General features: G+C 43.9%; 1 long non-coding RNA gene across 1 annotated transcript; it reads left to right on the top strand.

The window, feature by feature from the left end:
- The first annotated feature begins 3634 nt into the window (after nucleotides 1-3634).
- On the top strand, nucleotides 3635-7449 carry LOC131921845 (uncharacterized). The gene is made up of 2 exons (XR_009382117.1): nucleotides 3635-4089; nucleotides 6942-7449. It is a non-coding gene; the product is annotated as an uncharacterized LOC131921845 (long non-coding RNA).
- Nucleotides 7450-14906: the final 7457 nt, after the last annotated feature.

The raw sequence follows: 14906 nt of genomic DNA, 5'->3' as shown, positions 1-14906 counted from the left end.
GGCACTGGTAGAAGGGAGACCGCTTGTGTCCCTGCTCCCTTCACACCAGGTCACAGGACACAAGCCACACCCTTCCAGGCAGCACACAGACACAGCCCCTCTTAGGTCTAGTGATGAGAACCCAGCCCTAAATGCTGTGCTATCGCTTAGCAGTTTCCCTGAACTCAGTCTTCGTCTTGCTGATCGTTCCTGTCTCGGTCTGTTTGCAAGCTGCTGTGAGAGAATACATGAGGTCTGATAGTTTACAGAGACCATAGATTTGTTTGTTGTAGCTCTGGAAGCTAGGGATAAGGGTCTTCATGCTGTGTCCTCCCCTGGAAAGAGGCAGAAGGATAAAAGAGCATGAGAGGGAGGGAAGGAACAAAAGAGGAAGGGAGAAATGAATCCAAACTGATCTCTGAGGAGCCCACTCCTAAGAATCCTAACCCACTCTCATGAGATCACTAATCCTCAAGAACAGAGCCCAGGTAACCTAATTACCTCTTAAGGCAATGGTTCTCAACCTGTGGGTAATTGCCCCTTTAGGGGTTGAATGACCCTTTCACAGTGGTCACATTTCAGACATCCTTCAGATATTTACATTATGATTCATAACAGTAGCAGAATTACAGTTATGAAGGAACAACAAAAATAATTTCAGGGATTGGGGCTTTACACATGAAAAACTGTATTAAAGAGTTGCAGCATTAGGAAGACTGAGAACCACTGTCTTAAGGGCTACTTCTCAATGCTTACATTAATAATTAAGTTTCTAATGAGCCTTAGGAATGCATTCAAAGCTTGGTTGCTCCTGTATTAAAGTGTCCTCCAGTCACCTGCTCTGAGTTCGACATCTGGTTCATGCTGGGACCTATCAATCCATGTAACAAGTAGAAGAGCAGGACTCAAACTCCATTTGTTCACACCAAGTGCAAGCCTCCTCCCTGGTTAATACTTTAGTCTGCCAGTCACACCAAGTGCAAGCCTCCTCCCTGGTTAATCGTTTGCTTTGCCAGTCAGGACAGCTATCTACCTCTAGAAGAAACATAGTTGCTCCCCTTGTTTTCAATCTCACTTACCCAATCTGTCCAGCAAGATTCCTTGAGACCACTGTACCTCATGATAGATACCACTGGGTTCCTGAAACATAAAGGTGGGTAGAATATCAAGTCATTCCCATCAGATGAAGGCATGCATCCCTCCCTCCTCAGGACTCTGGAAGCTCATTCTGCAATGGGGGCCAGCATGTAAGAAGTCCTTGACATCCACAAGCTTGGAAAGACATAAGAGAAGCAGAAATGGCTACAAGGAGAGGTTGGGCTGTGGTGCAGCTTCAAGGAGACACTCCACTGACCAAGCAGGGAGCCCGGAAGCTCTGGTGACCGTCCAGACTTGAACACACCTGGGTTTAAGGACTGAGCGCCATCACACATTCCGAAGGGGTGATTTGCCTCAGACTCTGCAACAAAGACAATCCCTGAAGGGAGCTCACAGCTGAAAGCTATCTCCACTGACACCTCCAATATCTTGAGGAGATATGTTCTTCTTCACCCTGGGGAGATCAGTGTTCCCCATAGGACAGGAAGGAGAGACAGAGAAGCATCCAGAATTCTCAAGGCAGACATGCAGAGAAGCAGAAGTATTTAGAGAACCCAATGTCTTGGGGTCTTGAAAGAACTTCATAGACAAGACGACACTTTGATGTGAAGCCCACGGAGGCGTTAGCCAGACAAAGGAAGCATGAGGCAGAAGAACTGTTTTAACATTGTGGACCAAGGGAGAGACCTAAAAGAAGTGGGAAGCCACTGCACAGAGTCTGAGGCTCAAGCATCCGGAAATGAAGGTAGAAAGGTGAATAAGGCCATAGCAGGGAGACTTTGAGTACTACGTCAAAGAACTGAGGCTTTGAACTACAGGCTAAAGCGATCTACTGCGGAGCGACACAACGCCTCCTGAGGGCATGGTTTTTCCCTCAGAGGGTTTGCATTGGCAGGAAAGGTCTTCTCAGGGAATTGCAATGTCTCCTCGGCCATGTTTATGCTAGCCCTATCTTCTCTCCTTTGAAAGATGCCCTTTTTGAGGAAAAAAAAAAATCTGCCACATTGTGGGGCTGCTCCTAAGCTACCTGTCTTCGGAGCTAGAGCTACCTTCAACTCTGGGGATGGTACAGAGAAGCCCTGGTACATACAACTGGGAGCTACTGGTCATCCAGAAGGGATCATTCTGCTCTGTTCAACCTCTCAGATATAAACGAGCCCCACTGAAAACAGCCGGAAGAAAAGGTGTCCTGACCCCTCACTCTTCTCCTCCTTGGCTGTACTAGCCACTCCTACTAAATGTCTCCCTTGTCTGGATGATGCTGGAACTGGAATGAGACAGGTTAACCTGCCTCTGAGGAATCCGAAGGATGTCAGGGTCCTACAGTCACAGCTGTCAGATAGGGTAAACCATGAAAAAAGAGACAAGCCCTGAGCTGCGACAAAATTAATCACGGCAGCCAAGGAGGCAGCTGGACATGCCCATGCCTGATGTGAATTCTGTTCTTTGATGAACATTCCTGTCCCATCAGGTTGGCTGTGGAAGATCGTTACTCTGGGATGTCCTTTTGAGTCTGCTGAGATGACAGATGAAGAAACGCGCCGGCGTTTGATTCTGCTGAACAGGCTCGAGGAGAGCCAAAACATCGTTCTTCAAAACCTGGTGTTTTCCCAAAGTTAGACAAAGACCTCAGGTTTGTTGCTGCTCGTTTTAGACTATTAAAGTGTCGAGCGTTTGGTGCCGTGAAACAGGACCCCCACACACACCCCAACCCCGACCCCCACACCCCCGCTCCCACACCTGCCTCCTTCCATTCCCACATGCCCTTGGGCTCTCCCCGCTGACCGCACAAAGTTAAAGATAAAACTTCATGGGAACAGTTCGCTCTCTTCCTGGGAGTAAAATGAGAACACCAAAGGGAAAGGAGAGCAGCGTTGGCCAAGGAGAGGCCCTGCGAGGGTCAGGGCTGAGAAAAACTCCATTTGTCCAAGCTGTTACTGTGGGTTGAAGATACCCAGCCCTGCGGCGCATTTGGCTGATTTCCCAGGGGCATCTATGCTCCAGATTCCTGGTCATCTATCAAGTCGGGGTGTTGCCCATGCACCCTTCCCCTCAAGGACCATTCTCTCCCCGCTGGATGCTTTCTTGGCTCAGGACGTCCCCACACCCTGAGCGCCCCCCTTCTTTCTGTATCTCACAATATATAGAAATGAGTCTTCTCATCCACTCCTGCACTCACAAAGCCTTGGGGGGATTCTCTTTGTTCCAGATTTAAGCCTAGAGGATTTAGGCAAATGGAAACAGCAACTCAATACAAGACCACAGTCCAAGGTGAGTATTGCTAAGAGATTTGGAAAACGGTGCTTTTAAAATATTTTTCAGTAATCTTGTCCTCAGCTGAATTAAGGACTAATCTCAGCAGGTTGCCTTTGCACAGCCCAGTCCTTTCCAGGGAGACTGTTTTACTCTATCCTTTCAAGTGGACGAACCCAGAAAGCCTGTGTTTTACTTAATTGTATTCATTTTTTTTTTCTCTTATAATTGAAAAGTCACTGGATGATTTCTTCATGGCACCAAGACATTTCACATGATGTCAGCCATGGGGGTTCCGGTCAAGAGGCCTTCACAGCGACTCTTACACACACTGCTGAAGATGTAAACTCAGCCATCAGCCTCTTAAACAGTCAGTTCTTGGAAAACAGGAAGGAGAGGCAGCTGGGTGTTCTTTCAGTTAACTGTCTAAAGGCATAAACACAGGAATCCCACTTCCTTATCAATTCAGTGATCTCCAACGCCTCAGCTGGGTGAAAGCGGGGGCCCTGGCGATGTTAATGTGGATGGGCAACAAGGCATTCTCTGGACTAGGTCACACAAAAGTAGCGCCGATCTCCTAGAACAATTCTGGAGAAACTTCCAGTGAAGTTGGCCTTTTGTTATAAACAGTTGGCTTCCAGTGCCCCGGAGAACGAGGGGGCTGGAAGAAGGAGCGGCCTCATCAGCCTTCACCTTGACGTCAGAAACTACTGTTGCTGCCTCTCTTCCCACGTCAAACAAAAGTGCCCCAAGCCTTTGGTGAGTCCATTTCCCATTCCTGTAACCCCAACCCCCAGATGTTTAGATGTCAATGCCTCTCTAAAGGGACCCCAGCCCTGCTGACCAGGAAGAGGGAGAGCAAACAGATGCTTATCTGCACGGCCAGAGGAACACAGTGCTCCCGGGTCTGAAGCTGAGCCCGCTGCCATGCCAGGCTCTTAGGATGCCTCCTGGCAGGAGGCCATGGCACAGCCCTCCCCCAGGCCCTGTGCCCTGAAAGAGCTCATTCACTGCACAAGGGTAAGAGCACTTTCCTCTCAAGTGGCTACTCACCAATGGCAGACCCAATTACACCCAAGAGTGATGGGTCTGCCTAGGGTGCTGCATCTTCCCTCAGGAGGCATCGAGGTTTCTTTCTTTTTTTTTTTTTTCTGTTTAAAAAAAAAACTCACCAAACACAACTCTGATACAAATGATGGGATGGTTCCTTTAAATGAAGATTAATAGGAAAACGGGAAAGTTGCAAGACATATTGCAGAAAGCAATTCAGGAGCACTGGCTTCCATACTTCCTCCTACACCCACATATACACACTCATACCTGTGCACACATGTACACTCATCATGCACTTGCACACATACACACATGCACACCTACACACTTTTTCACATACACGCACTCACTGACTTCCATACCTTTCTCCTACACCCTCATACACACACAAGCACACACATACATACAGTCACACACTGGTTCCACACCTGCTCCTATACCTATGGCTCCACAGATGCACAAATACACACTCAGATACATATAGACAAATACTGGCTTCCATACCTCCCTCCTGCCCCCAAACCTTCACACACACACACACACACACACACACACACACACACACACACATACATGCACACATAATATATACACACTGGCTTATGTACCTTCTTCTACACTCACATGTGCAAACATATACTCTCACACAAACACACACTCATGCATGTATATTTGCATATACTAACTTCCACAACTCCCTCTGATACCCCCCGAATACATATACAATTACACAGTTTGGCTTCCATACCTCCTTCTACACCCGTACCTCCACACATGCACACACACACACACACACACACACACACACTTATGATACTCACATATATTGATCCATACCTCCTTTCTATACTTCATTACACACATGCACTCACACACTGGCTTCCATACCTCCATCCTCCATGTAAACACACACACAAGTATGTACTACAGAAGGACAATAATTCCCAGAGCCAAGAATTGACGTCGCTTTTTTCTCAGTGTGGGAAAAGCCATAAACTGCCTTCGGGACTTTTGTAGACATTCTTTCCCTTCCTGACTGGCTGGGTTCCTGCAGCCTGAGCTAAAAGCTAAAAGGAGGAATTTTCCTTCTTCCTACTTTATCTAGAGTCATTTCTTGATGAAGCTGTATTGGGTCCTCCCCCGTGGCCTCTGAATTTTATCTGCTAGCGTATTTCTTCCAGTGACTGCACAGTTTATGAGTTCTAATGTGAAATGAAAATGTGAGATCCTGTCTAAAACAACAGGGGAAACATTTCTCCTTCTGTGGTTCCCTCTTTGGTGTACGAAGGTGTTGTTTGTTGTTTATTTATTTATTTATTTGTTAATTTTATTTCATTTTTTTGTTTTTCAAGACAGGGTTTCTCTGTGTAGCTTTGCGCCTTTCCTGTAACTCACTCTGTAGCCAAGGCTGGCCTTGAACTCACAAAGATCCACCTGCTTCTGCCTCCTGAGTGCTGGGATTAAAGGCATGTACCACCACCTTCCAGCTTTGTTGTTTATTTTTATTTTATCTACCACCACACTATCTTGGGAGCATCAGGGACTTTCAAACTGAAAGCTTCATGGGTGTCTGGGGCCTCAGGAAGCAATATGGAGAGACAGTATGGACCTCACACTGTCCTGCACCTTCTCCCAGGCCCCCAGCAGAGGTAGACAATAACAGCAGTAACCTAATGGGCTCCTGAGTGAGGGAGGCAGAGAAGCCACTGAACAGAGGTAGCAGGATTGAGAACATAGTGGATCAAGTTTCTAAACCCTTGCAGGCAGCCTGAGCTCCCACCAGTCTCCCTACTTAGCACTAACTCCAGAATGGCAATCACAGCACATTAGACCCCAACATGAAACCCCTCTCAGAGCACAGGGGGGTCTTGTACAACTAGACAGGTGGCCATTTGTAACACTGGCTTTGTTTCCCTCTCCTGTAGAATTTATCTGAGCATAAAAGTTGGCACATTAGAGATGACTCAGCCAGCAGAGGTACTTGCTGCTAGCTATGAGAATTTGGACTTGATCCCCTGGGCCACACGGTGGAAAAAATCAACTTCTGCAAGTTGTCCTCTGACCTGCATACATGTGCCATTTCATGCACCATCCCACATACATGCATACACACGTGTGCACATACATAATACAAACACAATGAATAAATGTTTAAAAATACATGGGTTTTTCCCAAAAACATATATAGGTTTAGAGAAACAGATGGATATGCACAAGAACATTTAGATTCGTGTAACTGGCTCTTGTGTTGTTAGGCTAGTTATTCAGATGCAGGATTACTGGGGCAAAGGTACAAACATCCTCAGGAGTCTTGATGGATACAAACAGATTGGTTTCTCAAAGACATGACTTCCATAGCCACTAGCAAATCCCAACAGGACAAGTAGACTATATCTCTGTAGTTGCTGTGACTCTTTACGACATATTGCTGTACCCATAGATCAGAGCATTGCTTAACCCTCATCAGAGAGGCTTCTTCTTTGTGCAGTAGGTAGTAGAGACCCACAACCGAGCAACGGGACATGCAGAGAGTAAGTCTATCACACCTCTTTCCCCAGGGCTCAGGGGTCTATGTGAAAGAAGAGGTGGAAAGATTAGAGCCAGAGGTATTGGGCAACTCCAAGGAATAGCATCTTCCAGACACAAGGCTGATGTACATGTAGACTTACAGAAGCTGTGACATCGTTCACAATACCTGCACAGATTAAATCCAGACGAAAGCCCAGCATGGAGAAGAGACAGTGGGCGCATGCTCCTACCCCTAACCAATTCTCAATTGGTAGCTGCTGGGAAAGAGCATTGGTTTTCCTCAATGGAATGACATTGGGTATGTCAGTCACACTTCAGGGCAAAAGCTCATGCTCAGAAGTCTCTGGCCAACAAAACAAATTCTACGGTGTTTTCTTAACGGTGTATGCTTTTTGTTTGGTTGGCTTTGTTTGGTTACTTATTTTTTTGAGAGAGAGAAAGAGCATGTAGTTAGATGGGTGTCTGGGAAGAGTTGAGGGGAGGGGAAAGAGTATGATCAAAATGTAGTGTACGAAGTGCTTTTAAAAGTAATAAAGAGGCCGGGCGGTGGTGGCACACGCCTTTAATCCCAGCACTCGGGAGGCAGAGCCAGGCGGATCTCTGTGAGTTCGAGGCCAGCCTGGTCTCCAAAGCGAGTTCAGGAAAGGTGCAAAGCTACACAGAGAAACCCTGTCTCGAAAAACCAAAAAAAAAAAAAAAAAAAAAAAAAAAGTAATAAAGAAAAATAAGATTTTCTGTATTTAATCTGAAAGTAAACATCTGAAATGAAAAATTATTTTACTTTAAGCTAAAATACTACTTTACATATCTTTTGTATGTCTGAAATATTTTACAACTTATAATTTTTAAAACTTTAAGTGTGCTGTTTAATAGTGTCATGGATGGAACAGTATTTTAAAATGTGACCTTTGGGGTTGATCTTAATAAAAAAAAAGTCTGTATTCACAAAGAAATGAGAGAAAACAATAGTTTTCAACTTGGCAAATATGTATTTAAAGTATGCAACATGCTATATGTTCACAAATATGAAATATCACAAAATTAATAGCACCTATATTAAAATTTTTAATTGAATGTAATATACTTTCTTTTATTATTTTAAAGAGTACTTTATTTTTATTTTTTTGACAGAATCTCTAACTTTGAACTCCTTCTGTAGCCAAGGATGCCCTTGAACTGGCCCTCAGGCTCCACCACCTGAGTTCTGAGATTATAGGCAAATGGCATCATTCTGAGCTTATGTAGTGCTGGAAATCTGATTCAGGGCTCTGTCCAGGCCAGACAAGCTCTCTATCAACTGAGCTATGGCCCTCGTCCCAAGGCTGACTTTAATATCAAACCCTCATGCCAGCTGGTTCTTTACTCTCTTTTTATCTTCTTTAGCTTGTGATATGAGTTATTTCATTCTTGCACACTTTGCACTGAGCTGTTACTCTATTCACTGCCAACAAAGAAACCCTTGGGCTCAGACCTAAGACTAACTGCAAGTTATGATTGACTGCTGAGTCCTTTTAGTATTTACATATATAAACATATTTATGTAGTATTTATATATGGATATGTAATGTATATTATATAATAAAGAGAAAGAGACAGATAGATATATAAACATAAACTACAGATATTTACAGGTTTATTGTCATTGTGCTCCCTAGAGAGGAGCATAGAGCAAAACTCATACAATTTATGGAGCATTTCCATGCCAGAGATATTCTCTATTACTTTAATTAATTCCCGAAATTATCTGAGGAAATGGGGACAGCTGCTGTCCACTGATTCTCAAAGGAGAACAATGAAGCTCAAGAATGTAGAGAACCCAGTAAGCAATGGACCCAGAATATGCCCAAACAATGGAATCCAGCTGCAGTCTCTCTGTTTTCTGTGTCCCATAGTTATTAGTAGATTTGAGAGCCAGGGCTAGGCCACCAACTGCCTCTTGCTCAGGATGCCAGCTTATGGGTTGCCATATTTAGCAAATAAATATATAAGATACACAGTTAAAATTTAGCAATAGTCATTTTTCTACTTTAAGTATGTTTCAACAGTACATGAGACATTCTTACACTAAAAGTTATCCATTATTTACTTGAATTCAAATTAACTGTCCTATACTTTATCTGGTAATCTGAGGTTTACCATCTCTCAGTAATACGCTGTGTGGAATGATAGAAATGTGCTTTTTTTTTTAAGAAAGAAAAGTAATTCTGGGTTAAAGCAGGCATTAGACATAAGGACAGAGCCTGTCCCATACACAAAATTCCCATTTAACAGCAGCTTGCCAGTGGGTAAAGGCCTAGTGCAGTCACCTCACTCAGGCTCCACAAACCTTGACCAGCATTGGCAGAATGAGACCTTCTGATCTTCAGCAAAAAAGGACAACACAAAGAATCAAGGAAACACAGAATTGGTTCTTTGAAAAAAATCAGTAAGATTGACAAACCCTTATCCAAACATATTGATCAATGGAATTGAATTGACTATCTGACATAAACCCACACACCTTTGGACACCTGATTTTTGATAAAGAATCCAGTACACACTGGGGAAAAAAGACAACATCTTCCACAAATAATGCTCATCAAACTGGATGGTTGCAGGTAGAAGAATGCAAATATTTGTGCAATATTTATCACATTGCACAAAATTGAACTCTAAATGGATCAAAGACCTTCACATAAAACTCGATGAAAGTGGGAAATATCCTTGAACTCATTAGCACAGGAGACAACATTCTGAACAGAGCACCATTAGCACATGCTCCATGATTAATAATTAATGACTAGGACCTCATGAAACTGAAAGTCTTCTGTATAGCAAAGGACACCATCATTCAGAAAAAGCAGCAGCCTACAGAATGGAAAAAGATTCTTACCAGCTACCCATCTGATAGAGGGCTAATATCCAAAATATGTAAAGAACTCAAGAAACTAGATGTCAAAAAAAACCCACAAATAATCCAGTTTAGAAGTGAGGTACAGATCTAAACATAATTCCCAATAGAGGAATCTCAAATAGCAGAGAAATACTTAAAAAAATGTTCAACATTCTTAGTCATCAAAGAAATGCAAATCAAAACTGCTATTCCATCTCACGCCTGTCAGAATGGCTAAGATCAATAATACAAGTAACGCCTTATGCTGGTGTGAATATGGAGTAAGGGGAACACTCCTCTATTGCTGGTGGAAGTGCAAACTTGCATAGCTACTTTGGAAATCTAACTAAATTTTCATTTGGACATGGTTATCAATTGGAGACAGTCTCTGAATTAGGGATAGGGGCATGTGTCCACTTCTCTTTTGAGCCCCAGGACCCTATCTGGTGCCGGTCTGTGCATGCTGCCACCATCTATGTGAGTTCATTATGCATTGGTCCTGTTGTGTTTAGAAACTTGTTTCATTGGTGTCTTCCATCCCTCTGCATGCTCAGTCTTAATCAGATTTAATCTCTTTGCAGTTAAAGCCAGCAAATGCAGAGAGGTATGGCTACTCAACATACTGAGAGTAAGTGACAGTCAAAGTTGCCCAGTAGGACCTTTATACCACCACTTCTAAGGCTCCAGGAACAATGACGAAGATGGGATGGAATGAATGGATGAGCCTGCAGATAAAAAAAGAAGAGTTGTGAAATATTACCCTTTGGCATGATGTAGCCAATGCAATCATAATGTCACATCAGTGGTGGCTGCCAGCAGCACCTGCTCAAGACTGGTCCTGTTGACAGCCCATCACACACAGGTCAAGGAGCAGCCCAATTGCCCCTACTCCTCCCTCCTAAAATATGATCCACTGATGGATTCTGTGGAAGGGGCAGATATTGTTCTCAGAAGTCACTGATGAACTCACCATGCTCGAATGAATATTATCAAACCCATGGACACAGACAGCCCTGGTAAAGCCCAGAGCATCCCAAAACAAAGCGGAGTCATGAATGTGGGAAAAATACTTGTGGAAGGGAGTTGTGGGGGTTCAAAGGAAATAAGAGAGGATGAAGGTAATGGTGATCAGAATGAGGGTCTGTGTGTGTGTGTGTGTGTGTGTGTGTGTGTGTGTGTGTGTGTGTGTGTAATTGTTAGAGGACTTTTTTTTTTTTTTAAGAAAAGCTTTCCTGAGTGTCAACTAAACCAGGTAGACAATCTGATTCTGTTTTGTGATGCCAGCTGGAAACAGTTGGCAGGCGGAAGAGAACCAAGTTAAATCTTTGAGTTTAGTCTTGCTTCTTTCCCCTTCTGCCCTACAAGTGTTATGAGCCAGCTTTCAGGATGAATGAAGAGACAAGGGCTACACTCTCAAATTCAACTAGTTGGTTGCCTATGAACTCTCTGATGTCTTGAAGGTCAAATATATCTTAAACACAGAGTGGACCTCATCCAACCCTCAGGACACACCTTACTTGAACTGTTCTATGGCTACAAGCTCTGCTGACATTAGCCCAATTTCCTTGTGATCTCATAAGGTTTAATAGCCCCCTTTGTGGGCTAATAATAGCAGGGCCAGTCTTCAATCTCCGAACTTATAAATCTTCTGTAAAACAGCATAATAATATAGACGAACATTGCTTAATGTATTTGCAGAAAATTCAGAAGGAAATCTGTAGAAGTTCGTGTAATCATTCTCAAGAAAGAGCAAGTGGGGGCCGGGCGGTGGTGGCGCACGCCTTTAATCCCAGCACTCGGGAGGCAGAGGCAGGCGGATTTCTGTGAGTTCGAGGCCAGCCTGGGCTACCAAGTGAGTCCCAGGAAAGGCACAAAGCTACACAGAGAAACCCTGTCTCGAAAAACCAAAAAAAAAAAAAAAAAAAAAAAGAGCAAGTGATGACAGATATTTTCTGTGTGTCTTCTACAGGAACCTCATTCTGCTGAACTTAAAATTTTGGTTTTGTAATCAAGGAAAAAAGGTACTAGCATTGATATCTACAGGCTATTGGGTTAAAACATTCACAAGGAATGTTGAATTCATCACATGAAGTTGAAGGGCATAGCGGACAATGTCATCAATGACATGATGAATCTATGGACTCAGAAGAAATATTTGACTTCCTGTCCCTCTCTCCCTCCAACAACATCTTTGCTATCCTCTGAGGAGGCCTCGTTGCCAGACAGACATTCTCCATGAAGAAGCCAATGACCTCACAACATTGCAAATTCTCCTGATGCTCACAATGTCAGGAATAGACAGTTCCTCCACCAGAGGGTTCACATTGTTCTCCTCTACCCCATGAGTCCAGTGTCCCTCTAATACCTGTGAACCAATCTCTCTATCCAGAAAGAGGGCCACTTTGGTTATCCATTGATAGCAGGGGAAACAAGATCTATTTTTCTGCCCCATCTAATCCAGATGCAAAGAGAAAGCAGGTGGTCCCTAAAGTGATATCAGATAGCCTAGGCTAGCCTTGAACTTGAAGCTTGAATCATCTTGCCTCAGCCTTGATACCCAGCATTTATAAAAAATTGTTTTTAATTTATGCTTTATATTTTATCTGTATGATTATTTGTCTACTTGTATACACATGCATCACAGATGTGTTAGGTGCCTCAGAGGCCACAATAGGGCATCAGATACCCTAAAACTGGAGTTGCAGATGGTTGTGAGCCTTCATATGAGGCTAGGAACTGAACCTGGGTCCTCTGCAGGAGCAGCAAGTACTCTTACCAGCTCATCCCTCTCTCAAACCCCAGGGTAACATGTGACTCCTACACACATGGTACTGAAGACCACTGGAAACCAAAGTTTAACAATGAAAATTTTACTAATGGGAACTTAAAAGAATCATGACACAATATATAATGAAGCCGAGGGTGGATGTTTCTTACACAGACCCTACTAAACTTCAGGGCACATTGGAAATAGTTGTAGGGCTTGCTAAAGCTCATATTACCAGCCTAGTAAGTTTGCGCAGGGAACTAAAGATGCACATTTCTCACAAGTTTCTCAAATGATGCTGATGTTGTAGGGATCATAATTTGATAACTGACATCAAAAGGATTCGTGAAGGCTAATTAGATAATATAACTAAAGTGACTATAGTAATTTGAGCCTCGGTTCAGCAAGAGTGGTAACTTTATTTCATGAAGGGGTCTATTCCATTTCTACACTGTAGTCAGTGGCATTCCTAAGTATAAGCCACCCAAAAGTCTATCAATGCATCCTTACTAATTATCAAGGGTTTGTTGTTCAACGACACTTAACCAATGGCCCACCAGAAGAACAGTGAGGTTCAATGTCAAATGCATGCTCTGTAACTAAAGCAGAAGCCAGAAGCAAATGGCTCATCCTGACCTGGCCTCAGAGCTCGCCCATCTTATGCAAAACAATGCAAGTCACAGCCAAGTCAAGTGGGCCCTGAGAAAGAAGCCAGCAAAGGGGACAGAAAAGGCATCAACTTTAAAATTCTTATGCTTTCATCTCCAAAACAACATGTTCTTTTTCTCTGGTCCCTTCGCTGTTTCTGGCGGAAGTGAAATTCTTCTCTGGCGTCCAGGAAAGATTTATGACGGAGACAGAACAGACTTTACCTGGCAGTGAGTGCAAGCGGTACTTGTTCCCTCGTACCAGGCCCAGTTGCTCTTTATTCTGCAGATACTAATATTAGGCCCGGTTAATCGCCACACATTCCTTTTATTAGGTGAGGAGCTACATTCCTGAAACCACTCTCAGGAAAACAATCCTTTCCTTCCAGACCACCCTGAGCTGCAGACTTGGGGTTTCGGCTGTGGTAACATTGCTGGGTCATGTGGCAGACATTTGGGCAGCCTGAAGACATCTGCTCTTCGGCCTCAAGCCCTTGGAAGTGGTTGGGGAACTTCCTCTTGTCTTGTTCAGTTGGCCCAAGGTCGTTCCTTCTACAAACATCATGAAGGTGTGCGTACCACAGAGTACTAGCCTTTATTGCTTCTCTCCCTATGGACAGAGCTGTCTGGGAGGAGGGGAAAGCTGCCAGAATAGGATGTATTCAATAGATTTTTATTGGAAGGCACTGATTCGGGCCAGTTAGAGCCATCTGAGTTTCATACAAAATATTAAATTGTTAGCATACACTCAACTTCATTCATAATGTGTCTCATTCTACTAGGTCTTTTATAGGCTAGTTGCTAGCAAATTAATAACCAATTTGCCATAGAAACATTGTGGTCAGATTGTGAGCCAATCCCCAGATGCCTTCTCACCTCCTGTTGTGCCTGAAGGATGGTAAGAATACCATGAAACCTCTCAGTTTTCAACTTTGCTTTTCGAATAAAACCACCCAAGTTACAGAGCAGAACTTCAGAGTGTGGTGGCTCAGGCCCCTCTTCACTCCTTCTCATCCAGTCATGGTGGTCATTGGCAGGACTCCCAACCAAAAAAAAAAAAAAAAATGGATCAGAGGGAGAATACCACAGGCAGCATGGAGACTCCAGGGGAGACGGCAAGTGATTGGGTGACTGAAAACCAGGTCTTCAGTAAACATGGGAAACAGCGTCAGGTGCTCGCATATTACAGGGTGGTTCCAGTCCCTGCTGGGTGACAATGGTGGGTAAGGAGTGGGTGTGGAGACAGGAGGAAATAAAGGCGATTTGCCTTCAGAAGCAAGGATGCCAGTGGCAATGAGCAAAGCCCCTGACTTGGTCACGATCCACCAAAAAATAAGATACAATAAAAAAAACTTGGGAGTCTCGAAATAGCAAGTGGGAACAGGGCAGTCGGGGTTCCAACCTTCCTCGGAGCTTAGGGTCATGTACTCCCTTAGAAGTGAATTCCTCATTAATAAACTCTCTCTGCTTCTATTATGACGTTGGGAAGGGAGAGAGGAAAAAGAAGAGAAGAAAGAAAAGGAGGGAAGGAGAGGGGAGGGGAGAGGAGAGGAGAGAAAGGGAAAGGAAGGGAGAAAAGGGTAGAGGAGGAGAGGGAAAAGGAAGAGGAGAGGGGAGGGGAGGGGAGGGGAGGGGAGGGGAGAGGAGAGAGCAAGTTACCCATATCATGATCACAGTAAAACAAAAAGACAAAGAATACGTGGCCCAC

Source organism: Peromyscus eremicus, chromosome 11 (assembly GCF_949786415.1).
Source record: "Peromyscus eremicus chromosome 11, PerEre_H2_v1, whole genome shotgun sequence".
NCBI classification, from domain to species: Eukaryota; Metazoa; Chordata; class Mammalia; order Rodentia; family Cricetidae; genus Peromyscus; species Peromyscus eremicus.
The sequence above is the reverse complement of the archived record's forward strand: the minus strand, read 5'-3'. Positions and strand labels throughout refer to the sequence as shown.